The 24,709-nt window shown below is 40.8% G+C and overlaps 1 protein-coding gene and 1 non-coding gene across 5 annotated transcripts in view; both read right to left on the reverse strand.

Moving 5' to 3' along the window:
- Psd3 (pleckstrin and Sec7 domain containing 3) overlaps positions 1 to 24,709 on the reverse strand; it is a 564,781-nt gene that overhangs the window by 436,755 nt on the left and 103,317 nt on the right. The window lies entirely within an intron of this gene.
- Positions 950 to 1,051, reverse strand: LOC124094892 (U6 spliceosomal RNA). Its single transcript, XR_006852369.1, has one exon. It is a non-coding gene; the product is annotated as a U6 spliceosomal RNA (small nuclear RNA).

The following is a 24,709-nucleotide window of genomic DNA, read 5'->3' on the forward strand; positions in this document are numbered from 1 at the left end:
CTCTCCTTGATGCTTGTCAGTTGGCAGCATATATTAAACATTAAATGCTGTTCAATATTATTTAAGGGAAGAAGAGAGAAAGGGAAAGAAGAAGGGGAAAGTTATATTTCTGAAGTTCTTTAATCATCTCATCATGGATCTAGCTCCTCCTTTTTCTTCTCCTTCTTTTTCTTCCTCCTCCTCCTCCTCTTTTTTTTTTTTTTTTTTTTTTTTAATATGGAATGCTTCACCAATTTGCATGTCATTCCAGCACAGGGACTGCCATCTTTAATTTGAATTGCCAACTTGATAGGATTAAGAGATGCCAAAGATTAAGAGACTTATGGGTGTGTCAGTGGGTTGTATCTAGGAATGATTGGCAATGTGGGATAGCCAGCTGAAATGGAGACCCTCCCTAAGTGTGGGCAGCATCATCCAATAGGATGACGGCTTGGATGGAATAAAAATTGGAAGTATAAGGAAGCCCCAGCCAATGCAAGTTTGATTTTTTAAAATATTATTATATAGGCTTTAAGATATTGTAAAAATATTTTTTAGTTGTTGATGGACCTTTATTTTATTCATTTATTTATATGCAGTGCTGAGAATTGAACCCAGTGCCTCACACATGTGAGGCAAGTGCTCTACTACTGAGCCACAATCCCAGCCCCTTTGATTCTTTTTGATGGGGTTCTTGATTGCAACTGCAATCATCTGAGGATATTGGACTCTTGCTTCTTCACTCTTCCAAAGTGGACTCTGCCAGTGATTCTTCAGGGAATTTCCAGAAGCTTTCAGTCTCAGACTAGGGTAAAACCGTTGATCCCTCTTGTTCTGAGGCTTCAGCCTCTTGGACTGCGCAGCTACTGGTTCTTCCAGCTCTCCAGCCTGCAGACGGCCAATATGCACTATCCAGCTTCTGGGTCATGTAAGCCAACCTGATAAGATTCCCTTTTCATAATTATACTTCCAGTTGGTTCTGTTCCTCTAGAGAACCCCAATTAGTACAGGGGCCATGCTAATTTTCTCTGTATTGTTCCAATTATAGAATGTGTGCTACCCAAGCAAGCACAGATCTAGCTTTTTTTTTTTTTTCCCCATATCTTCTCCATTTTCCTCCTCTCTATTTCTTTCTATGTTAAAAAGGCAATTAGAATCATCACTTGGGTATCTATCAAACTTGGTCTAAGGAATTTTTGGTTTTGGTAAATATACTTTGGGTAAACCTAGTTTTAACAGCAAGCTAATTAAATGAATCTTAAACAATTTCATAAAAATGAAACTAAAAACCTTTTGTAAAAATGATCATGATAATGAATTCATCCTTACTAACATCTAATAGCACAGGTAATATTCAAACCTAACCTACCTGCAATTTGAGGCAGGGGAATTTTTCAACTAAGTCATTTAGAAAACAAGGATATTATTTACATTGTAAACATTTATGCTATTAGATATATATATTGCCAGCAGGAAGAAAATTTGTGGTAGGAATTACTAGTGCGTACCCTATTCTGTTTGCTTCTCCTTCCTGGGCACCTGGAAAACTACATGTTCAGCTTCTTTACAGGTAGACAGAGCACTGTGATTAGTTCTAATTAGTGTGAGTGAAAGTTGTGTGTTACTTATGGGCACAGGCAGTGTGATGACTCTGTATGATCTGGATTGATCTCTCTTCTCTTTACTTGATTTGCATGAGCAATAAATAAACCCTTGCTGTGTTAATCTGCAGGTTGACGTGTTGGCAAGGAGTAATAGCCTCACCAACTGAAGAGGGTTACTAAAGAAGCAGTTCATACAGAACCACACACATTTACTTCCTAGATAACCTGTGGACTTTTTGACCGATCTATATTACTAGTCTTAGATGAAAGGAATAAATTATATTTTCAGGCTCAAGATATCAAAGCAAAAGGTTTAGGATGGGTAACTGTAGTTGTTGCTCAGGATAAAGGGCACTGGCAAAGTTACACAATTAAAACCAGTACATTGAAATCTCAGACCCGTTTGAATACACACCTCGTTCTGTGACCTGTGGCCACAGAGATTTAATCTTCACAGTGGTTCCTTTTCCTGTATTCAGATTACATTAAACCTAATGGGAAAGCCATCCACCTAGTACAAGCAGAGACAGCATTCAGTGAAATTCAATATTCAGCCAGGCCAAGGCATATCACAAGGGAATATACTGCTTCCCCAAATTATTTGCTCTTATACTAAAAATGCTGCTACATGCCTTGTTAAAGATTTATTTTGTTGTAATGTAATCCCATTATCTTGAAAATCTGTGCATTTTGGTCTGATTTCTTTTTTCTCCTTGCTGTTAAATACTGTGCCCTTTGTTGCTATTCTTTGAGTTTTAATCTTATTTCAATGTGATCATGTATAGCAACTTCCTCATGGGATAACTTCCTTCTCTTTCATCCTTTTCAAATCCAGGTAGACAAAAGATATTCTTTCAATGTAAAATCTAAAACTCAGGAGTCACAAAGGAAACTCATTGTGGCTTCTGGGTGATTTGTCATGGCATACCTTTGCAAATAAAGTTGATTTTCCTATATCCAAATTGATCTAGACAGGCTGAATTTGGATGTCTGCATATTTGAATTTGACCTTAAATGTGTTTTGGAATTGCTCGTCTCAGTAGAAGAGAAGTCACCGTCTTGACTCATTGTACAATTACAAGGTAAAGGGAAGGCTGCTCATAGAATGGAAAATTCCACAGAGGCAATCTAGCATAGAAAAATGTAGGAGCAAACCAAGTTATGTATACATAGAAGCCCTATTAGCAAGGCAGTAGTAGCTCTCATTTTCAGATTTCAAAAGGCAGTAAACATCCATTCCGGCTCCTGGGTACACATTGTGTCTGTGTATTTTTTCATTGTCAGTCTGTCTCCCTTAGAAGCTGTTCAGAATCCCATTCCTGGTGGTCTGGTTTCCATATTCTGAAGCTAAGCAAACACTTGTGTCTGTTGGTCCAATTACACACGAATAATCCTAACTAACCCTTTCCTTAAAGTTGTTCAGATTCAAAAAGAACAAATTCAAAAATAAAAAAAAAATAGAGAAGAAAGGATCTAATAAGGGATTCAGAAGGTAAAATGTCACTGTGTGAAGTTCCTTGGAAGCTTGTTCTGTGGTTGGTGACACCTCGGCTGGCGCTTCATTAAGAAAATGGAAGCTCTCAGACAAGAATGTGATGGTTCATCTCTCTATCCTGCCTTTGTATCCAGCTCTCTTGTTAGCTTTGGATGAGATCTTTATGCCACTTCTTCTCTTTCCTTCACACTGTGAATGTCCTTGGATGCCCCTCGATTTGGCATCAGCAATACCTACCCCCTTGAATTGCTCTAATACTCAAACTTGCTTTTCTTCCTCCCCACATTACTCCATCCACTGCCCCATTTCTCCCCACCATTATTTATAGCCATATTTCTCAAGGTCTTCATGTGGCTTCATCCCAGACTTTTATTCAAAACCTCCGCCTACTGCCCTGGCTCTGGTCATGCCTTCTGCGTTCTTTTGTAGGATCCAGGATCTACATTCAACTGTTTGTTCCAGTTTGGCTACGCTAGTTGTTATAATACACGCGTGCATTGCTTAATCATGGAGATACCTGCTGATAACTGAACCATTAGTGATCTCGTCATTGTGTGAACCACCCAGAGTGCACTTACATAAACCTAGATGGCCTAGGTCAATCACTCAAGTGGCTTTTGAGGCAATCAAGAGACCTGATAGACAAGAAGTATGAGGCTACTACTCGTGTAACCCAGCAAGCCATTTCAGAGTAAACTGGTTTTTTTTTTTCTTTTTTAAATAAGTAGAAGGAATACTATCTAAAATAATGATAGTACATTTATAAGCTAATGATATAGTAATTAACTGCCACTCTCAAGTATTATGTACTATACATGATTGCAAGGGCTGTACTTTTATGCAAATGGCACAACAGTAGGTTTGTTTATGCCATTATCATCACAAACACATGGCAACATATTGTGCTATGACATTACTATGGCTATAATGTTATGCAGAGCACGATTCTATCGAAATATTTTATACCAGTTCTAGATATTTGCTAGACGGAGTCACACCTATCTCAGCCCTCTTAGTGTCTTGGCCTCTGCTAAATATATGCTTAAATCAGGAAGGGAAGGGTTAACATGACTCACAATGGGGTTGCCATTGGCATCTGTTCTGAATGCCAGTGTCTGTGCCTGAACTTCCTTGGGAACACTGTCAGGCTGGGCAGTCTCCCCATAGAAATCAGAAAACTCTTGTTGTTTGTGAGATTGTCTAATCCAATCTGTGGAAATTCTGAAGCCTTCTCCAGGGTAATGCTGTGCATCGCTGGGTGGTTTGATTGAACAGGATGCCTAGCAGTAGGGAAGAGCTCCTAGGGCTACCAGTTAGCATCTATCTTCTCTAAAAAAGTCTACCTTCCCATTTATCATCCTTCACTCATTGCCTAGCAGCTCATGCACCCTCTTTTCTCACACTCAGAAATTGCAAGGAGAGAAAATTAAATTTGAGAAGATTGTGCAGGAGCTGTATGGGAAGACCCCAGACCACAATCCTGGAGGTGATCCTTAAAAGCCCAGACCACATTGTGGTTTCCAAGCATCCCCCATGACAGAAGACAAAGGATGCATTCTGTCCCCTCTCCTCCCAGGCATAAGGGAAGATGAACTCTAATTGTTAGAGACTGCCCTGTCTTCTGTGGCTCTTCTCTCAATCTAGCTCCACTGGTAAGAGGAAAGAGAGACAAAAGGCTGCTGTCTTCCAATGGTGACTATATAGATTGGAGGATGATTATTGAGGGCAGATAGGGGCCTCAGGCCAGAGACAATATGGAAGCAAAAGGGTTTGGAGAGACTGCCTCTTAGAGATGGCCAGATAGTACCAAAAGCTGTTGTGGTCATTATTCCCATTAACTATACATAATAGTATGTGTTCAGCTCAAATTGACTCACTTTGGAGACTCACAGGTTAATTTTACTTACATTTAAAAATAGCTCTAAGGTGAAATAATGCTGGACACTTGGAAAGGTGGAAATGAGTGTTCTGTCCCTGATTTCAAGGTCTAGCATGCAAGGACATCTGAGAGCAAAAACCAGCCTGACAAAAGATATAGAATTGTTACTGTGGCTGTTCCTTTAGATAAAATGGATACCAAATGAGGGGGAGCTGAGAAGGGGCACTCTCTAAGCACTTTGCACAGGGTGCCTTTACCAAAGTACAATGGAGCAGGTGTGAGTTGTTTTTATAAGAATCAGTTAGTACTTTTCCACATCAAAAGGGTGTTTTTCAGCAGGAAATTTTCATATTTTCAGTGCATAAGAATTAAATCATTTCTGGATTCTTGCAAAATTATTCTTTATAGAAATTATGAGGAATTATATATCCTAACAATGAAAATTCACATTTGCAGGAGGTTTCAAAGAAAAATTACGGCCTATTTTTTGTGAAAGCAACACTGAACTGGGAAAGTTTTCCGCTTCATTTTTCTCTCCAGTATCCTCCAACTTGAACTGGAAGCCGGGACAATGTTGAAGTGAGCTACGTGATGCAGACAGGTCAGGAGAAGCCCCTAGTTTGGCCTTGAGAAGCTGTGAAGGGTACGTCTAGATTTCATGAGAATAGGGGAAACCATCCTTCATTTTCTATTTTCTCCAATCTCCCAGGTCCTGGCCACCAGATAAACCTGTGGCAGCAATGGCAGCAGCGATAGGAGTGGCCACAGCAATCTGCTAGGGTCAAAACCAATCCTCAAAGGGGAGGCACTTTCTTCCCTGTTTGGTGGAATTGTTAGTCTAAGAGGTAGGAAGTCTAAGACTCCACTGCTGCTGTCAATCTCCTCCAACCCTTGGCCTTTCCCACTCAAAGTGGGAAGCCCAGGTGGGCTGAAAAACAGCAGGGAGATGGTGAACAGGAAGCATCTTGGGAAAGTAACCCCATGAAGTTTGGTGTGAACTCCTGGGATCCAGCCTGACATGTTCCTCCAGGGACCTGATCCTAATGAATACATCGAAGGCTTTGAAACCAGAGTTAAATAATTGTATTTTTCAATTTTAAAATTCTCATTTTTTTCTTCTTTATATATTTTATGTCTTTGCAGGTATCTTTTATTTTAATATTTGCTTCAAAAGTGTTTTATTTATTCATTTGCAGTACTGGGGATTGAGCCCAGGGCACTCTACCACTGAGCTACATTCTCAGACATTTTTTAAAAATTTTTGAGATAGGGTCTTGTTGAGGCTGTACTGGAGTTTGTAGTCCTCCTGCCTCAGCCTTCCAAGTTGCTAAAATTATTGGGAGCGTTTCTGTTCTTTATTTAAGTATTATTATAATAAGTATTTGAAAGTTTTTGTTAGGGAATTCCAGCATCTATGTCATCTGATTTTTTTTTCCCTTGGTACTGGGGATTGAACCCAGAAGCACTCAAACACTGAGCTACATCCCCAGCCCTTTTTTTGTATTTTATTTAGAAACAGGATCTCACTAAGTTACTTAGAGCCTTGCTATTGTTGTGCCTGGCTTTGAATTCGAGATGCTCCTGCCTCAGCCTCCTGAGCCGCTGGGATTACAGGCATCTACCAGTGTACCCTGCTAGTTTTAATCATATAGTAATATAGTCTCTTCAGACAGGCTTCTTCACTTAGAAGAATGTGTTTGAGAATTCCTTGTATTTTTTGCAACTTGATAGTTCTACTTCCAAAAAAAATAAGTAAATAACTGAATAATATTCCATTGTATGGATGTATCCGTTTGTTCATCCATTAAGCTATTGAACCTATCTTATTTGCTTCTGGGATGCTTATGAATAAAGCTACTATAAACAGTCATTTGCAGTCTTTTTGTCTGAGCCTAAGTTTTCAGATCACTTGGGTAAATACCTGGGAGTACAACTGCTCTATCTTTTTTGGGGGGAGAAGGTAATGGGGATTGAACTCAGGGGCACTCAACCACTGAGCCACATCCCTAGCCTTATTTTGTATTTTATTTAGAGACAGGGTCTCACTGAGTTGCTTAGAGCCTCGCTGTTGCTGAGGCAGAAAGCCTAGCTTTGAACTCGCAATGCTCCTGCCTCAGCCTCCTGAGCTGCTGGGATAACAGGCATGAGCCACCACAACTGGCTCATCTGATTATTCACATTGGCTTTTGTTACTTCCCACAACATTGTACTACTTGATGCTACTGAATTGTATGTTTTAAAATGATAAAGTTTATATTATGTATATTTTACCACAATTGTAAAAGAAAAGAATCAATACCTTTTATATAGCTCCAAAAATTAATCTATTTAGGGATAAGTTTAAACAAATGTTGAGGACCTATATGCTGAAGCCTAAAAGGTATTTATTTAAAAGCATTCAAAGAAAACCAAAGTAAAGGAGAGACACACTGTGTTCATTAACTGGAAGACTCAACATAGTAATGACACCATTCTAATAAAAATGAATTATAGACTTGATATATCAATTTAAGTTCAACCACGATTTTTTTAGAGAGAGAGAGAGAGAGAGAGAGAGAGAGAGAGAGAGAGAGAGAATTTTTTAAAATTTATTTTTTAGTTTTCGGTGGACACAACATCTTTATTTTACTTTTATGGGGTGCTGAGGATCAGTGCCCCATGTATGCCAGGGGAGCGCGCTATCGCTTGAGCCACATCCCCAGCGCCTCAACCAAGATTTTTAAAAGAGATAGATAAAAGTGATTCTAAAATTCAATGAAATGGCAAAGGAATTAGAATAGCTAAGACAGTTTTGAAGAAGAATTAAATTGGAGGAATCACAGTACCCAATTTTTAGAATTTAAGCCACATTTACCTCACATTTATGCAAAATTAACTAAAAACAACTCACAGACTTTCAAGATCTATGACTATGAATTTTTAGAAGAAAGCAAGTGAAAATCATGAACAAGTTAGGTAAACAGTTCTGAGACATGATATTCTATAACATGACTGTAGAAGAAAAGTGATAAATCAGACTTCATCAAAAAAACCTTTTGTTCTGTGAAACACACTGTTAACAGAATGAAAAGCTACAGATTGGGATCAACTGTATGCCAATCATATAAGACAAAGGACTTACGTACTGAATAGGGAAGGATACTCAAAACTCAGAAAAAGAAAAACCAATACTCAATAAATGAGCATGAAAAAAAAAAGGCAGATGATTTGATTAATTCCCTCACTGACAAGATTATAAGGATAGTCTATAGAGAAGTACAAACTAAAGCCATGATGAATTCACTATAGGTGTATTAGTGTGGCAAAAAGAAATAATAGTGCAAATACCAAATACTTGCAAGTATATGGAGTAATTGGCTCTTTCATGTAGTGCTGATGTCAGTGTAAGATGGTAGAAGCACTCTAGAAACCATTTTGGCAATTTCTTAGAAAGTTAAACATATACTTTCCATATGACCCAGAAATCCCTTCCAGAATATTTTGCCTAGAAATGCGTTCACAAAAAAACCTGTGTGAATGGGAAACGACCCAAATGTCTTTCAAAGAGCCAATGGATGAACAAATTATGATATATCCATAAATGGAATATTCAGCAAGCAAAAGGAATAGACTATTGATGTATGCAATAACTTGGGTGAATTAAAAATCATTGAGATTTTTCTGGGTGAAAAAAGCAATTCTTAAAAGCCTATGTATTTTAGGATTCCATTTTTTCCTTCTTTAGGGAACAAAACTACTGTTGAGGAACAGATCAATGTTTTCCACTGTGGGTGGTAGTTACAGTTTGGATCTAGAACGTCCCCCCAAAGGTCATATGTTGAAGGTCTGATCCCCAATGTAGTGAGGTTCAGATGGGTTTGGGGAAGTGCTTGGATTGTGTGGGGTGGTAGCTTATCAGTGGATTAATCCATTGAGGGAACCATAGCTAAATGGACTATTGGGAGGTTATAGAAGCTACAGGAGATGGACCTTGTTGAAGGGAGTAGGTCCTTGGGGGTGTGCCCTTGGGAACTATTATCTTGTTCTCTAGTCCTTGTCTCTTTTTTTCTGACTGTTGTGAGCTGAGCAGCTTTATTTACTCCGGCATGCCTTTCTGCCATGACGGTCTGCCTCACGCAGGCCCAAAACAATGGAGCCATCCAACCATGCACTGAAACCTCTGAGACTGTGAGCCCAAATAAATCTCTCCTCCTTTAAAAGTTGTTGTTTTTCAGGTATTTTTGCCAGAGTGATCAAAAACTAACACAGGGGTGGGGGCAGTGGGGTGAGGGATTGTATAACTCTAAAGGAATAACATTAGTAAGTTTTTGGGGTGATGCAACTGTTCTATTTCCTGAATATAGTGGTGGTTATACCAATTCACATATTACACTATTGACTTTCACCTCTCAATCAACCTCACTTGGGTAACAAAAACCAGCTGGCCCTTGTGATCAGTTCTGCAAAACAGAGTGGCCCAGCCTCAGCCTAAGGTTATGTCGTAGCACATTCTGCTGGCAAACACTACTGTAAAGCTTGGCTAGCTCCCAGGGATCTTTTGGGACTGGTTCGCTGTGCTGAAGCTAAACGCTGCCCATAAAAATTCTATACGTCACCTGCACTGAAATCTCCATTTCAGCGTAGACTACTGTGCTAATCAGCTTTCTCTTTCACTGTGACCAAGTACCAGAGATGAACAGGTATTTCCACTTGAAGGAGGAAATATTCATTCTGGCCCATGGTTTCAGAGGATTCTCCCAAAATCTCTGGGTCCTGTTGCTTTGGTCCTCTGGTGGCACAGTACATCATGGCAGGAGGCAGTACAGCTGCTCACCTCATGGCAGCCAGAGGGAGGAAGGGGCCATCCCCTTCAAGGGCATGCCCCCAATGACCTCACTTCCTCTCATAAGGTCCCACTTCCTGAAGGTTCTTCCACCTTCCTATAGAGCCACAGGCTGGTGACCAAGTCGAACACAGGGGCCTTTGGGGCACATTTCAATCCAAACTACTGTAAGCGTGAAACACAGAATGACCAAGGCCAAAGTCATGGGTGATTCTCTCCACCCAGCCAGCACCCAATTGTGGCTGAGCCTGCATCACAGTGCCAGGAACCAGACAAGGGTACTCAGCACAGGAGGGACTGCACTAAGGCTCCCAATGCCCTAGACTGCATTTCCCTGTTCAGGAGGATGGTCCTTATCCTCCTCTCTATTGCTGCCTCTGCAGATGGAACAACCCAAAGGAAAAAAGGGGGAGATCTGGGGGAAGGGCAAGGAGAGCAGAGCACAGCAAGCTGTGCCACATTCTGTTTCCAGGAGGATGAAAGACAAACTTTTAGCCAAGTCTAGGATTCAAGCCAATATCAGATGGGACCTACATATTTTATTGGATAAGATCCGATTTCTCCTCCTTCCACCCAAGCAGATGTTGAAAGCAAAGTTTATCAGTTATTATTATTATTTTTATTAAATTTTTTGTAGCTGTAGATGGACAGCGTGCCTTTATTTTATTTATTTATTTTTATGTGGTGCTGAGGATTGAACCCAGTGCCTCACATGTGCAAGGCAAGTGCTCTGCCACAGCTACAGCCTGGACCCTAAAGTTTATCAGTTATTTAAAAGAAAACAAACAAACAAACTTTGTCTTCAGAGCACAGAGTTGAGACCTTTAATCCTTCCCACTGCAGAAAAAAGAAACGTTAGGAAATGAATTATGATGATAACCAAAGGAGAAAGATAGGAAAGAAACAATTCACAGAAAGTTCAAGGCCTTGGTCTTGGCTCATGTTCATTTCCCCAGGCTGCCGGCTCCCACTGGCCAGTGTTATGGCCATGGCACCTGGTTGACTTCTGTCACCTGTCACTATGGGAACACAAGGCTTTGCTCTGTGCCCAGGGCTGCATCCTAAGCAATGGGGTAGGACCTAAGAACCAGTGGATCAGCAGGACTGCCTGTGCTGCCTTCACATCTGTGCTCGAGATGAGTGCTTTGGACCTAAGTTCAGCCCTAAATGACCCTGAACTTCCCAATGACACCCTGGTTGAGGGGTTCTCACTTCTGAAAAACCTAGGCTTTTGTTGAGATGGGGTTTATCTTCTTCCTTACACATGAATAACATCAGCCAAAGGAAATGAATACATTATGAAGTTTTGAAATTTGAGAATATGTGGTTTCATGTGACTAGAAGAAAACTAAGAAGAAAAAAAAATTAAAACTGTATTTTGGAGTTTCCAAAAGCAGTCTTAAGAGTATCTCTACAGAGGTTTTGCTATCCATAACCTATTTATCAATGTATACATATTTCCTATGATCTATAGCCACAGAAGTGCTCTGTCGCTTAACACCAACATATTAATATAAGCCACTAGATCTTGATTGTGTGAAATTTACTCCTATGATGAAGCCCAATCAATGACTCTTTCACTGGTATACCTATTTTTCATTGATAATATAGAATTCTTCTTTATGAGTTTCCCAGTTGTAAAGCTAACTGGAGGCAAGCAGGAAAGGAAGGCCATCTATGGAAGGAGGAGTTATGTCAGGGCATGAAGTTTAAGAGTGGCAAGTGGCTCGGAAGGTGCCCCATCCCCGGTTATCTCGATATCCCCTTTGGCAAGGTAACAACAGCCCCCTTGTTGAAGGCTCCTGGCTTCTACTGACTCTGAGCGGCCCTTTCTTGGGCTCCTTTCAACCAGTCACAAAACACAGTGGGGCACATTCATTAGCCAAGCTTTCCTTCATTCCCTTGGCACACGCCATAGTCATTGGCCCCCTAGGTACTGGCCTCCAGCAGTGGTGTCTGATGATGCCTCCTTCACCCTTAGCCCTCCCTGTTACTCGACAACAACATGGAATTGTTTTAAAAAAGAAATGTGAAATCATAGCTGACAAATCCTTCAAAATAAACACACACAACCCCACCACACTTACAAAGCAAAGGAGACAAAGTAATCTAATTGGTCAAGACCTTTATAGTTAGAGAATATTTAGGGAAATTTAAAAAGGACATGGTTAATGATTTAATCATTGGCAACAAGACAAAACACACTATTATTGACAAATGACTCACCCCGTAAGTATGTTAGACTGTAAACACTACGATTGTACCAGGAGTAGCTTATTTGCTGGTGAGCTTGTTAAATCATAAATTTAAAAAAAAAATCGCTTACCAGATTTTATACATGTGACTAACTCAGCTAGAATGTTATCCTTCTTCTTACCCCCTCATTTTAGCTCCTCCTCCCTCAGGAGCATGTCCTACCTCCTACCCAAACTTCCTGACAACTATCCCTTCCCCATCCTGGGTAAAATTTGCCACATCCAATTGTATTTGATTACCCAGCTGCCTAACTAGGCTGCTAAGTGCATGCAATGAAAAGAAAAGAAAAATGCCAGTTAATAGTATGTGCTCAGAGGGGTCCTCAGATGGAAGAGCTGGAGGGGTGTGGCTGATGTACTGCACCCTTACATTCACATGCTGGAACACACCGTGTTCCGCCCACTGTGTTTGGCAGGTGGGACAAAAAGATGGGTGAAGTGTGGTCTAGTCTCTCAGAATGCTTTTGGTTGAAGGGGGTGATCATCAGGCCCAACCCCATTTTGTAGTTGAGAAAACTCAAGCTTAGAAAAGTAAAGTAATTGGGGCTATTTAGCTCAGTTGTTGAGTACTTGCCTAGCACATGTGAGGTGCTGGGTTCGATCCTTAGCACCACACAAAAATAAATAAATAAATAAAGGTATTGTGTTCATCTACAACTAAAAAGAATTTTTTAAAAAAGTAAAGTAACTCGCCTAAGTCATGTAGTTCAGACCAATAATACACTTCTGATTCCCCAACTTTACTCCACCAAATACCATCTACTTGATGTTTTTTCATATATAAACAAACATCTGTTCAATTATTAATTTTTTACTTACATAATTTAAAGGAATCTTTAGAATCATTTATAATAAATGGAAAACTAGTATTTTCTATAAACAGAAGGTAAGTATTAACATGCTTTAAAATAGATATATAGCTTTTAAAATAAAAATAGTAGAAGCTGCTGGGAGCAGTGGTACATACCTGTAATCCCAGCGGCTTGGGAGGCTGAGGCAGGAGGACAGGCAGCCTCAGCAAAAGCGAGGCTCTAAGCAACTCAGTGAGACCCTCTCTTTAAATAAAATACAAAATAGGGCTGGGGATGTGGCTCAGTGGTTGAGTGCCCCTGAGTTCAATCCTCAGTACCCTATCCCTCCCCCCCCCAAAAAAGGTAAAAGTTGTGTTATTACCTGAAATCCACATTTCTGGAAAATTTGACAACATATCAAAATATATATTGTTTTTATTAACCTGAATATTTTCCAAATTGGGATTTTTTTTAATAGCAGTTTACCCAGAGTAACCTGAAAATATTTTAACTTTTGAAGCCAGGTGCACTTGCTTATAATCCTAGTGGCTAGGGAGGCTGAGACAGGAGAATGGCAAGTTCAAAGCCAGCCTCTGCAATTTAGTGAGGCTTTAAGCAACTTAGCAAAATCTTGTTTCAAAATAAAAAATAAAAAGGACTGGGGATGTGGTTTAGTGGTTAAGCATCCTTAGGTTCAATCCCTGGTACCAAAAATAAATATATTAATAATAAATAAAAATTTTAAAATAATAACTTTTGAAAATATTAAGACTGAAATTTTTTGTCAGAGTTGGGACAGAATAAAAAAGGTAATAAATAATCTTTTATTATATTTTATATCATTTATATATTTATTTATATATTATTTATTTACATTATTTGTGTTATATTTTTGTAATAATAATCTTTTTTTTTTTAACTTACACATAAATGCTTACAGCAGCTTATTTCTTTTTTTTAATATTTATTTATTTATTTTAGTTTTCCGCGGACACAACATCTTTGTTTGTATGTGGTGCTGAGGATCGAACCTGGGCCGCACGCATGCCAGGCGAGCACGCTACTGCTTGAGCCACATCCCCAGCCCAATAATAATCTTTTAAAATTATTTGAGTTGCTCTGATGGCTCAAAATCTTGATATAAAATGATGTAGTTTCCTGAGCATCTATCTTAAACTGGCCTCTGCTTTGCTTATCCAACCCCATGTGATTGTCTCCACATTGTTGCTAGACAGATACTGTTACCCCATTGTGCAGAGGCATGAACTAAGCTCTGGAGAGAAATTAAGTCACTTTCCCGGACATAAATCATGAGTGTGGTAGGAACCATTTCCTAGGACCATCTGGATTCCAAGTTCCTCCTCTTCATCTGAGGATACAGTAGCACAGGAGAACTGGAGGGCACAGAATCTGGCCTGAGGTGTATAGTCAGAATGGCATTCCTCACTCTTAAAGTATGAGGTTTTTTTTTTTTTTTTTTAATACTTTATAACCTGGCAATTTCCCCTTAGGCTTAGGTGTAATACAAAAAGAAATTTAAGTGAATTGAGAACTCTGGGTAGCTGAGGTCTAGTTAATTAAGCTTTAAATAGCATGCGGTTGTTACAGATGCTTCTGGTATGTACCTGAACAGAGTAATATTAGACATGGACATGCATAAAGGGCTTATTTTGAAGTTAAGGTGGAAATATTCTAACTGCTGCTCAGCAAATTCATCTCCTGAATGTTCTGTGGTCCTTCCTGATAAGAAATGGTCAAATTTTGGAGCTATACTTAAGATGAAATGAATAAAATTCTTCCCTTCTAACGTTATACTATTTCCTCATTATTCTGACAATTCTCCTACATGTGTAATTCCAAGAATTGAGAAAAAGAACTTGCTAGATTTGATACCTTTATGACCTTAGCCTGAATTAAAACAGCTAACATCTACTGTCATTGTGTTAAATAAAATTTATAGGAGCCCATTGTGTTGAACTGAGCTCCTGCTGTAGGCTCCAAAGGTCCACACCAGAATGGGGTCACTCATGTTAGGTGCTACATAATCCAACTGAACTTTAAAAACCTGGAAATACACAGCAACCAAGAGAAAATGACCCAGTTTACTAATAAGGAAGTCCCCTCGAGTTTCAACCATATAAAGAAAGGAAATTTGTAACAACTAATCTGGTTTTGTTCCTTGGTTTTGCTTTCTTTGCCTTTCTTTCTCTCTAAGGTTCACCATCTCTGTTCAGCATCTTTCTGAATCTTTGGATGGGATGTTACCCAATTCATGGATTGCTAATAAAAACCTTTTTAATCTTTAAGCTAAATTTGTTAAAATGTCACTTTTTAACAGTTCCCACTTCATAGATTCCAGGTAGATTTTCATTAAAAACATTATAGAGTTTTATTACTCAAACCGGGCATGGTGGCGCACATCTGTAATCCCATAGGCTCAGGAGGCTGATAGGACGATCATGAGTTTAAAACCAGCCTCAGCAACAGAGGCTCTAAGCAACTCAGTGAGAGTCTATCTCTAAATAAAATACAAAATAGGGCTGGGGATTGGCTCAGTGGTCAAGTGCCCCAGAGTTCAATCTCCAAAAAAAAGGGGGGGGGAGGAGTTTTATTACTCAAGGCTTATTAGAAACTTAGATTCCGTGATCTCTTTCAGTACTGAGAAAAGTTTCCTTGAAGAAAAATTTAATTTTAGCAAATCCTTATACTGTTGGCTATCTATAAACCATTTAGTCTTCCTCTCTTCTAAATTAACAGCTTTTTTTTTTCACATTACTCTCTTAAGAAGGAGAGGATATGAGGAAAATCTCCCCACCCAGCTCGTACAACCAGTGGAGGCTCTCTTCCAGTGTGATTAAACACAGTCCCTGCGGTCCTGCAGAGTGCACCCAGTCTTCGCCTCCAGATTCATCCTGCTTCCCTTCTACCCCAGAGCCACCGGGCTGCTGGTGCGCCCCTGCCTACCGTCAGATCCAGGTGTTCTCTCCAACTTGCTCTGAACCCCGGTTTGTTATTTCACCTCATCTGCCTTGATTTCTTTAATCTATAAAATAGAAACAATACTATTTTTTTGGGGGGGTGTTCCCAGGGAATGAACTCAGGGGCACTCAACCACTGAGCCACATCCCCAGCCCTATTTTGTATTTTACTTAGAGACAGGGTCTCACTGAATTGCTTAGCACCTCGCTTTTGCTGAGGCTGGCTTTGAACTTATGATCCTCCTGCCTCAGCCTCACAAGCTGTGCTACCCGTACTCAGCTAGGAATAATACTATTTTATAGTAGTGCTTTACCATCAGGTTCTGGTGATGTGGTCTGGTGGGGATTAAATTTAAAACTGCACATAATATAGCCATCCACAGTAACTGCTCAATAAATGTCAACTCTTATTACTAACCTGAATGGTTTCTCCCTGCTGAAAGCTTTTCCTAACCACTCCACCAGGCTGGGTGCCTCCATTATGCATTTCCATAATGCTTGACTTTCTTTGTGACACTCATCATACTTTTAGTTACTTATTCAATAACTGTCTCTGCAGCTAGATTATAAACTTCTCAAGGACAAGTCTGTCTTTTTTCATTATTTACAACCCTGGTGTCTAGCATGATTATTTGTTAAAGGAGTAAAAGTTCACTGTTAAAGCTCTAAGATGGATATGTTCTTTGGACCGACATTCGATTATCATCTTTAAAAGTGATCTGTTTTTGATTATTACTGAACAAATTCAGTTTTGTGCTGGTGATGTGGTCTGGCAAGGAGGTGGTGCATGGTGGTGCATGCCTGTAATCCCAGCAGCTTGGGAGGCTGAGGCAGGAGAATTGCGAGTTCAAAGCCAGCCTCAGCAACTTAGTGAGGCCCACATCAGCTTGTGAGAAAATCCCAAGGAAACATCATCATCATCACCACCACCACCACCACCAGTACAATGGTAAATGAGGTTTCCATAACCTCTTTTGCTTTATGTATGTTCATCCCAATTATTCCAGCTCAGGCCCACAGAATTTGAGAGGTGGAAGAAACCAAATGTCATCTTTTCATTCAAAGTTTCATTTAAGAGATAAGGAGCCAGGTATGGTGGTGCATGCCTATAATCTCTGAGCTCGGGAAGCTGAGGCAGGAGTATTGCTAGTTCAAAGCTAGCCTCAGCAACTTAGTGAGGCCCTAAGCAATTCAGAGAGACACTACTTATAAATAAAATATTAAAAAGGGCTGGGGATGTGGCTCAGTGATTAAGCACCCCTGGGTTCAATCGCTGGTATCAAAAGCAAGCAAACAAACAAAAAAAGAGATAAGGAAACTTCAAGGCTTCATCACATCAAGAATCGCTGTATCTTCTAAATGCCTCCCATGGCAAGAGCCCCAGAAAAGCCACTGCCCTCTGATTCCTTTTTTTTTAGTTGTTGACGGATAGACATTTATTTTTAAGTGGTGCTCACACAGGCTAGGCAAGTGCTCTACCACTGAGCCACAACCCCAGCCCCTGACTATTTTTTGAACTCTAAAGCCTGAATCACAACTTTCCAGGGCATCACTCAAGTAGCTCTGGAGAGGATGGGAACTCCCACGTAAGAGGGCAGGTGGACAGAAGGGGCACCATGACTTGGTGGTCCAGGCGCAGAGTCTTCTGAGGGCACCTCAGGCCAGCAGCAAGAGGTGCCTCTCAGGGCTGGGAACGGGAGCTGCTGTCTGAGGAACTGAAGTGAGACAGCAGGACAAGCAAGCAGGCAGGAGCTGTTCTTGAGAGAGCAGCAGCCTTGCTGCCGTGACTCATTTCCTCCCATTCAAGCCAACTGGGTGACTGTTGGCCTTTCAAACTCAGCCCTCTGGACATTTTTCTGGCCAGCTGGGAAAAATGTCCCGGGCATCTGTCGATGTACTCAATTCTTTTCTGCCAATTGCAGCCATCTCCCTGAAGCCTCCCAATATGGAGAACCCTGTCTGAAGGAAAATCCAACAGACACATGGGAAATGCCCAATAATGTCATGGAAGAGAATGATTTTCCACATGTCAAAAAGTTCAATCCAGTTCATTAATTGGTGGCTCACGCTCCTGAGCTAGGAACACAGGACTGACTTCCCAGTGCCCTGATGGTGTTCCTTTGCAGGCTGAAGAAGGAGGACACTGGCCAGAGCCCTTAGGACTCTGGAGAAGACTGGCAGCCCACTGAGACATTTAGTGTAACAGTGGAACTGAAACAGGGGATGCTTTAAAAATTTTTTTTTAAAATCAATGTCAATCTCAGGTGGTGTGTAGTTTTTACTTTAATCTTGACTTGTTCTAGCAGGTAGAGGTGGAACAAAGAGTGGACAGGGTGAACCAATGAAGTGCCTTGGTGTGGCGGTGTATAGTCTGTTGTTCTCTGCTGGACACTTCCGCTTCCTCTTGAGGGGTGGTTGGGAAGGCAAGTGATCCAGCAAGCCCCTGCCACTCCTTGTCACTGTTCCTGGACTCTCCTCCCCCCAAATCCCTATTATGCCTCAAGATTCTATAGAAATGTCTACGCCTCCATCACACCCAGGTCACAGCTGTACCAGGGACTGTTCACACACTCTCAATTAGTGTCAAGCTAACGTAGGACACATTGTCTTAAACTGTCTAAACTGAGTGGAAGAACAGCCACCCAGTGTCCTAATTATTTACTTTCAGCAGCTTGAATGCAAATGTCATTAAATTTTTACAGTGGTTCTAGTGAATGCCACTCATTTTCATCTGTAGTTTCAAAAGAATTACACAGGGGAGCTTTTCAATTTAATATGAACGATAAATCTCATACATGTTGTGAGATCTCTGGCCTATAAAAGCCGAGTAAAGAGGTTTCCACAAGGGCTTAGCTCACTTGAAATAACTTAAGAACAAGGCATCATTCTTCCAATGGGGGCAGGGAAAGTCCAGCAGAAAGGAAAAGGAACAGAGGATTGGAAGAGGAGCCCAGTCAAGTAGCTAGTCAAGCAGACTCAACAAAAGTGCTTGGGCAGAATCTGTGCTCATGCAAAATGCAGCAAATTATGCACCTATTGTGTGCACATCTGTGCAGATGTGGATCCCACCTTGTAGTAAAAAAGATAAATTTGTACATAGATTCTCAAAACTCTGTTGGACATAAGGGCTGTCATCATTGATAATACCTATAATTTAGTGCAGAATTCTGTGTGCAGGAATTGTGCTAAGCGCTTGACTTAAATCATATGGAAAGGATGCTCACAGCAACCAAGGCTCAGAGGGCTGGGAATGTAGCTCAATGGTAGAGACTGTAAGCCCTCTGTAAGACCTGCCACCAACTAAGCAAAGTTGAATCTAAGATATCAAAATGACGTTATTATTATGTTTTCCTAACATCCAGATTTCCTTTAACTTTTTCCTTTACTTAGGCTAGACAGACCTGGCTTCATATTTTATTTCTATGTTAAAAACTCCTTCCAATCATTTATGAGGGGCAGGATAATTGATTATCATGGACTTGTGGAGTTTCTCCTGAGTTTTTCAGTTCCTCTGCCTTGAAGCCAAGCCCTGATCTGCCTGAGCCCTTGGGGAGGTTTTGGTCCAGAGCAGAAGTTCCCATCAAGGCACTTCCCTAGTGTGGTAGACCCTGAAGAGAATAAAGGAAATATTCTGGATGGAAGGCGAGAGGTGGAAGCCTGTGGGAGAGAGGAATTTGCTCAAGCCTGGAAAAGGGTAGAGAGAGAACCTGGGTGAGTCAGGGGCTGCTCAGGGGCAGCATCTGGGGAAGGGAAGTTCTGAGCAGGAGAATGGCAGAAATTAAGGGGAGAGTGAGCTTAGAAACGACTCCCACACAGTGGTGACGACTTTATGGGCTCTACAGCTCCTGCTTCCCACTTCTTAACCTTGATCCTGATCCTCATGACTTCATCCCTCCAACTGTAGAGTTCTTTTGTTTTTCTGAATACTTCTAAGCTAAGATTCTTCTTCTTAAAGCTCCTTCACTTCTGAGTTGTAGTGAATGTTGAATTCCCAGAAAATTAAGGTGTTAGGCATATATGATATATAATTTAGGATTAAATGAAGAAAATAACAAATTTGTCTTTTTATTTCAAAATGGGGTTGGGGGGGTTGCAGTTTAAGAAAAATCAATTTCTATGCAGACATACAGAGAAGAGAGAGAACCCGGGCCCTGGGTCCCCAGCAGCTCAAACCCAGCCAGAGCACAGGAGCAGAACTGCTGAACCTGAAAGTCCAGATGGGAGGCAGGTGAGCAATAATTAGGGTGGGTGGAGGACTGCCAGTCAGAGGGAGAGGCTCCCCAAAGTCTGCCGAGCCAGTGCCAGGCTGGTTCCAAGAACCTTACGTAGTGTAACTCCCTTGATTCTCATGTTCTGTCAGGTAGGTGCTCCTATAACCTCTATTTTACAGATGAGAATACTGAGGTTCAGGAGAATGAAGTGATTTACCCATGGCTCGCGGCTTGAAGGGGCAGAGCAGGACTTACACACAGAGTCTGTGCTCATCCACACGGCTGGGCTGACCACATGCTGCAGGAATGAGTGGAAGCAAGAACTCCTGGATGCTGTTGCTCCATAGAAATTTCCAGACCCCTTGGCCCAACGTTAGAGGACAGGGAACCCTGAGAATATCTGAGACTCAATTTCTTGCTATTCCATTTGGGTGAGGATTTAGATTAGCCTGTAGGATTAGATTAGCTTGTAATGTGATTTTATTAAAAATAATGAAATGGCTCTTTCTCTGAGTATATAGATGGGTTTGAAAAAATACCCCCTATGATATGGTTCATGAATGGCTTCTTTTTTTTTCCTCCTGCTTTCAACAGAATTAGAACTTATTATTCTTTATTTTTTATTTTTTTATGTTTTTGGGGTACCAGGGATTGAACTCAGGGGCACTCAACCACTGAGCCACATCCCCAGCCCTATTTTGTAATTTATTTAGAGACAGGGTCTCACTGAGTTGCTTAGTGCCTCACAATTGCGGAGGCTGGCTTTGAACTCGTGATTCTCCTGTCTCAGCCTCCTAAGCTGCTGGGACTAAAGGCGTGCACCACTGCGCCTGGCATTATTCTTTATTTTTACCATAAGGCATATACTATTCCATCTGTAGTAAAGGCTGAAGTGGTCTTAATAATCAGCTAGCTTGAGACAGAAAGAGGCAGAAAAGCCAACCTGTGATTGATACAGTTTTGAACTGACATATTGTTAGGGGTGCCACAAATTTCTAACCCTCACTTCTGTTCAGGAGTCACAATGTCTGCTCCCAGTTGGATCACCTGCCTTGATTTGCTGTCCCAATCAAAATCGTTCATGTGTTTTATAGCCAGATTGCAGCCCTTGCTGGGAGTGTCATTCAAAAAAACATCCAGACTCAACCTGACTCCCACCCCTGCATCCTGCAAGCCCTCGCCAAGAAACAGCATCAGACTCACTGACTTGGACCCAATTTATAGGACCCATTCCTGTGTTTCTGCCGTCTCTTAGCAACGTCTCGCAGACTAGCCTTATTCTATTGCCATCACTGCCTGCCACCTGGGAGAGGAAATCTTCCAGGATGAGGAGAAAGCTTTGATTCAGTGGGATGCTTCAGATTCTGTGGGATTCTACCACATTTCCAGGTGTCAACATGCAAATCTGTGTCACATTTTTTGGTTCTGATTTCCAATCCTCCAATGCTGTATTAAGTGATGCATATGTTTTATGCTGACATAAATACTTCTTTTCATAACATATAATTATTTTCCATACATCTAGTTTACTATTTTTAATTTTTTCATAACTTTGGGTAAAAGATATACATTTACAAGCCAGAAATTTAATTTTCAGGCTGGACAACAAATTTGCTCTATATATGATCACAACGTTGTTATAGTCCTTCACAATGAATTATGAAATTCATGCATGAACTCAAGAGATGCTTCACATCTCAAAGGCTCCTTACAGTTTTTCAATTCACTCAGCTTTTCCTTCTTTCACTCAGATGGTCCTGAAGTCCATCTCTGCTGAGAATCTACCCCCGACTGAATGGAATAAAGATGGTAATTTCCCCCTTCAAGTTATGAAGGACAGATGGCAACTTGCATGACATTCCTGTCCTTTCATCATCCCACTGTAAGCCTTCACTGAGTCTCACACCAACTACAAAGCTTTGTGTTGCATTGTGTATATGTTTTTGTTTTTGTTGTTGTTGTTGTGTGTGTGTTTTTAAAATACCTCTTTGCTATGTTTATCTGTCCTAAAACTCAAGTTTCTAGGAAACAGGAAAAGAGTCTTCTATCTCTGTTATATGTTTTTTAAAACATATAACATTATTAATTTAATAATGCATAAAATAACTTGTAGGCAGTCACAGTATAGTTCCTGAATTTGCTTTTTTGTTGTTGTTTCTTGGTACTGGGGATTGAACCCAGAGGTGCTCTTTTTTAGGGGGAAGGATGGGGATTGAACCTGGGGTGCTTAACCACTGAGCAATATCCCCAGCCCTTTTTTATATTTTATTTAGAGACAGGATCTTGCTGAATTGCTAAGTGCCTTGCTAATCTGTTGAGGCTGGCTTTGAACTCGTGATCCTCCTGCCTCAGTCTCCTGAGTTGCCCTTTTAAATTTTATTTTGAGACAGGGTCTTGCTAAAATGCCCAGGCTGCCCTCCAACTTGCGATCCTCTTGCCTCAGCCTCCAGGGTCTCTGGGATTACAGAGTGCTAGCTTCTGCCTCCTCTTTTAATACACAGCTTCTATTTGGATTCATGTTTTGCTTCCCCCCAGGGTGCTTCTGAGGCTACCAACCAGAAGACAACACAATGAAGGAACAGGGGTGACAGCCATCAGTGGCTTACAAAACAGTATGAGAAGATGCGGGAAGAACAGTTTGCAGAGAAGTACGAGGAAAAATTCACTTACTAAAAACGATTAAGGAGGGGCTGGGGATATAGCTTAGTTGGTAGAGTGCTTGCCTCGCATGCACAAGGCCTGGGGTTCAATCCCCAGCACTGCTCAAAAAAAAAAAAAATTAAGGAGGAGAAAGGTACAAAATTTTTCTCTTAGATTTCTAAAATGGCATGAGAAGTAGAAATGATTTATTTAAGTCGCAAATATTTCTTTATTTTGCAAATTGTTTAAAGCATGGAGCAAAACAGATTCTCTAGGAGAACAGTTCCAGCTGTTGGGGGGGGGGCATTATTTCCAAAGATTATTCACAATGTAGATTTATCAAACTAGGTCAACAGGCTCAGCCAAAGAGAAATATGACTGTAATTCTTTGGCTACGGGCCCACTCAAGAACTCCCTAAACCACAGAGGAAGACATTTTTGTAGAAACACCACTAAATTTATGACCACAAAGGTAGTCTGGAGTTTTATTCCTCTTTGGATTGATGCTCCAGCAGTGCTGACCACCCCTTGCTTGAGAGTCACTGGTTTGGAGGGCCACAGGGTGAAGGCTGTGCTAGGGTGAAGGGTGGGGACTGATCTTCACAGGGATGGCTCCTTCCCGTTATTCAAGTTTCAATTCAAATCCCGCCTTCTCCAGGAGGCCTCCCCTCATCACACAAATGAAACTATCCTTTCTAGTGCCACTTCCCCTGTCCCTGCCTTCAGTCTTTTGTTCTGCCAAGCACTCCTCACAATCTGAAGGCATTGTGGTCACATCTTATTTATTTTTCATTCTCCGCTCCTACTAGAAAATAGAAGTGAAGACCTGGTTTGTCCTACTCATTGCTATGACCCCAGTACCTAAATAAACACTGTCTATCTTGTAGCGGATGAGCAATAAATATTAAATGAATGAATTCAGGAAGCACGTGTTTTCCAAGTCAGCTTTCTATTGCTATAACAAACACTGGAGAGAATCAACTTAGAAAGAGAAAAGGTTTATTTGGTTTACAGTTTTGGAGGTGCCAGTTCGTGATGGAGTGGATGCATGGCTTTGGGGCCTCTGGTGGGGAGGCAGTACATCATGGCAGAAGAATGTGTCAGAGCAAAACCACTATCCCCGTGGCTGGGAATCAAATGAAAGGGAGGAGGGACTGGGGCCTCACTGTCCCTTCGAGGGCACACACCCAGTGACCTAAAGACCTCCCATTAGGCCTTACCTCTTAAAGGCTTCATTACCTACCAACAGCACCAAACCAGGGACCAAGGGTTTAACCCATGGGTATTTAAGGAACATTCAAGCTATAATATCTGCTCCACAAGTTTACAAATTCAGGATGTGTCTATAGGCCTAGAGAGCAAAGCATCATTTCTGAACTAAATCATAAGGAAGTAATTCATATTAAAATTTCTGCCATTCTCTCCGGGGCATAACACTCAGCTTCTCACATGGAGACTTCTACTTCTTTACAGAATGAACAAACTTTCTTTATATTTTAGACAAATCTGTTGGGTAGTTTCCTGGCCTGTGGTAGACTGAGAGAAACATACTAGAATAAGCACACTACTAATAAGAGCATAAAGGGATGGGCAAACATGGAGGAAACTGAAAAAGTACTAGAAAAAACGAAAACAGCTCAGAGAGCAGAGTATTTGTGGGGGAGGGAGAGGCATTGAATATAGAAAAAAATAATCTTGCAGATCTAAACATGCCAGCAAGCAATATGTGCTCTTATAGTGATTGTATTTTAATCAAATTGTGCCATATATATAATGTCTAATGAAACAGAAAAGGAGTAAATAGTAAATGTGGGTAAGACAAGATTTTATCCAAAATGTTATTTTTTAAAAACTGTTACTTTAAAGTGAAATTCAGTATTCTAAGAATTTTCTGTTGACTATATTAAAAGAACCCTGTGCCTCCTTCCTTCTTTCCTTCCTGTTTCTTTCTCCTCTTTTCACAGAACTATGTATTAACCATGTGCCTCTTTTAGCTTGGATAGCTCAGAAGTTCAAAGCCAAGTTTGATTTTCATATAATCAGCTCCGTAGGGCT

The sequence above is a fragment of the Marmota monax genome, unplaced genomic scaffold, assembly GCF_021218885.2.
Source record: "Marmota monax isolate L192 unplaced genomic scaffold, Marmota_monax_Labrador192_F-V1.1 WCK01_AAM20220418_F8-fsc00040, whole genome shotgun sequence".
NCBI lineage: Eukaryota > Metazoa > Chordata > Mammalia > Rodentia > Sciuridae > Marmota > Marmota monax.